This window comes from Lolium rigidum, chromosome 7, assembly GCF_022539505.1.
Source record: "Lolium rigidum isolate FL_2022 chromosome 7, APGP_CSIRO_Lrig_0.1, whole genome shotgun sequence".
In the NCBI taxonomy this organism is placed as follows: Eukaryota; Viridiplantae; Streptophyta; class Magnoliopsida; order Poales; family Poaceae; genus Lolium; species Lolium rigidum.
The window spans coordinates 72,093,061-72,096,768 of record NC_061514.1 but is presented as its reverse complement, the minus strand read 5'-3'; positions in this window follow the sequence as shown (position 1 = coordinate 72,096,768).

Genomic DNA, 3,708 nt, shown 5'->3' with positions numbered 1-3,708 from the left:
ACGTTAGATGCATTGGTTTATTTAGCAAGAATACCTTTCGTGTGTTAGCTACCGGTTGATTTTTTAGAAAAATATATGTTCTTCTTCCTTTAGCACACCACACCACTATAAATTGGCCCCCTTTGGCACTAAAGGCTCCGCTCATTGGCCAAGCATTTGGACGGCAAACATCGGCAACCAAATTTTACCTCGAAATCATTTGGCACGTGCTAGCCCAAGTTTGCTTTTCCCCATTCTCTCCTCCAGCTGGGAACGACCAACCAACGGCTTTTCTCTTTAGAGCAACTCCAACTGAGTATGAAATTTGACTCTTTACGTGTCTAGTTGAAGAGCTCTCTAAAAAATGTCTTTTTTGATGGACTGCCTAGATCTAAATCTATATATTGTGTTGATTTATATATGTGAAATTTCTTGTAACTATCAATTCACAGTCCGCACAAACAAAACAAAAATAATTCATATAACAGGTAGAAAGTGCATAAAATAAATCATTAATAAAGTGCATGTGCGCCGAAATAGATCCGGAATAAATAACTGAAAACATGGTTGCAACCCTAGAAGCAAGCATGGTTCCATTTGTCTGGTTTTAAATCATTTGAAATACGTCAGATTTCACATCAAATTTAGTCCCTTCCGCTCCACCATAAAGCAACATTTCTGACTAAGAAGAGAAAAATTTGCACTTACTTTTCATTCTTTTGGTTTACATCGTTGTAATCGAGAAAGAGGATATGTGATCTTGTTTCCATTTTTGCAATAAAAGCGGATGAAAATAAGAAAAATTTCCACATGGCATCATCACCTCAACCTGACACATACTTGTGACCGTTTCAGGACCAACCAACAACGGCAAAAACTTGCAAATCCATATTATTCAGCTATCTCCATTATGGTTTAAAGTTGCAAGGAATCCGGCGACAATACTAATCCTCCCAACTTCATGCACTTGAATAGGATTGCGCTCTCACATGGTGATCCAAGTAGACCCTGAGTTCTTCCATGTTGTAGTGGTAAAGATCATAGAAGATCAGGGAGGACCTAGCTCTCCGTAAGATGGATATTTTTGTTCACATCCTTATTTTTTAAGCTAAACATTTTCAGATTTATGGATTTTTGTGTTTCAGTTCTCTCAGAAACTTATCCTTCTGACATTCTTCAATCGGCTTCCATCCTATATTTTTTCAGGCTCCGTATGTGGTTGCAGCTTGGTCGCCCGTCTTGGTGCTGATGAGGTTCACGGTGGGGACGGCTATAGCATCCTTTGTTCACCCTCTTCAGGCAGAACAAAGTGATTGCTTTGTGTCCCAACTCCACCATGGTGGTTGAGATGAAAATAAAATAAAGTAAAACTACATAACATAGTTACAAATAAAGATGCTAGAATAGTTAACTAGAGTAGTAATGATGAAAATAATATAAAAACTACAAGTTACAATGCAAATACTATTTTTGTATTTTCAGAATATTTTAGCGCAAAAATGAAAATGCGAGTAGATGAAATTAAATAGTGTTTCTTATGCTAAAAAGTGGACCAAAGTTCACTTACTCACTTGACCTCTCTTTCTAAACATGGTGGTACAGTGTTTTATATAGGCATCACGTCCTAATATAGAGGTGATGCAATACATTCCTCTATTACCCTGGTAGGGAACCTTCGTAGAAATTAAGTTTGCTTTATGCATGTTTACATGATGTTAAATATCAAATATGCTACATTAAGCTAACAAGTTCATCTTTTATGTCACTAGATGATAGTAGCACATCCATTCATTTACCCCTAGTGAGAAAAGCATAGAAAGGTAAAGAAAACATACTATTTATCAAATTTCCTATCATTATCCAATGAGTGTGGATTTTGTACACATAAGCATGGGTGTGGGTGTACTCTGTGCCGTTCGATTGAAGCTGGAGATTCGTGCAAAGTCTGGCTGGATGGAACATTTTCCTCCACAGCTCTCATTTTCATGTCACGTCACTGGCATATTTTCTCCTCGCTTTTCGCCGCGCGACACGGTTCGTGCTGCTCATGTCGGGGACAGCCCCAGGCAGAGACGCGTAGGGGCCCGGTACTCCATCCCCAACCTCTCTCCCCGGCCATCTCTTCCGGTCGCGGCAACTGCTCCCGGCCATCCCCAACCTCTCTCCTCTCCTCGTGTTGTAGGCGCTGGGAAAGGATCCTTGATTTTCCCCCAGCCACCACTCCATCCCCCAACCTCTCTCCTCTCCTTGCTGCAGTGCCACCAGGTAGCTACACAGCGCCGCCGGGAGTCCTGTCCCTGGAGCCAGGCCCGGGCCGACAGGTGTGCAGCCCGTGCAGCCCGTGCAGGGCCCAAAAAATTTAGGGGCCCAAAATTTCTGTGTCTACACTATATAGAGTTTACGTCAATAGTTATACATAAATGTGTTTTAGGCCAACTGGTACTCTACCTTGCACGCTAATCTTTGATGTGTTCTGAGGTTGCGTGGTCGATTCCTGTAGGTAGTTTGTTCACTTGCTTTTCCCAAAAAATTTGCTACTTGGAGCGATGGTTTTGATGCAAATTGCACTGACATATCATGACTTCTCATATTCAAATTAATTTAGTGAACACTATGTTCTTAATTTAAAAATTGTAAGTTGACTTTGGTATAGTGTTTTTATATTCGTCTCATGGAAATATTTCTTATTGTGTGCTTATCTATCTACATGCACTTGTTGGGACTGCTCTACATGCTATAAGTCTTTGATATTTCAAAACTATTTTCCTAGTTTTTAAAAACACAACCAGGTCAAATGTATCAAAACTATTAGATGTACTCCCTTACGTTCATAATAAATGTCGGGGATTTACAAAGTTACTTTAATTTGCAATAAATCTCAGAAACTTTTTATGGATTGGAAGGAGAGAGTAGTTTATTTTTGATCGTACCACTGGTTTGGTCAGGTTTTAAACTCATGTTTTTCTTTTCTTAAAATAGATTTAAACACTATTTTACCACATGTTTCGGATCTACAAATGTAGAGAATAATAATTTTTAAGTTCAATAGTACATATATTTTTTAAGTGTGATAGGGCCCATCTTTAATTCTGCACAGGGCCCCAGATTTTGACGGCCCGGCCCAGGCTGGAGGCGTCTCCACCGTGCCGTTGATGCCGTCGCCGAGATCTGATTTTGTTCTCTTCCCCCTTCCTTGAGTGTTGAAACTGTACATACGGCGCGGTCTGTGGCGTGCAGTCAATGGCCGCTGCGGTCTGCGGTCTCCATATATCCATCTTCTTCCTCCGGTATCGAAGGGTGAGAAGGAGGGCCGAGGGTGGAAGAGATCCCGCGACGTTTGACGCCGGGAAGCACATGTAGGCGGCTCGAGTGAGAAGGGACTAGGAGGCGGTCAACATCGGGAAGAGAAGCAACGGCCCGAGGTAGGAATGAAGTTGACCATCTGGAGCCTATTTGTTCTTCTCATTTATTTTCCGATCCGATTTGGTTTGTTTTACGAACTAGATTTGCTTCCACTTTTGCTCGTGTTCCTGGTACTTTGGTCATATATATCTGGAGGGAATATGTTGTTCACGATGTGTTTCCGTTCAACCCAGATCCAATTTGTTCATTAGCTGTTCTTCATCTTTCATCTTCATGCCATGCATCATGGGCACACCAATTTTTTCTTCCATTTACTGTAAAAAAAATACTATGTTTTTTCTTCAATGTAGCATGTGTTCGCAGTGG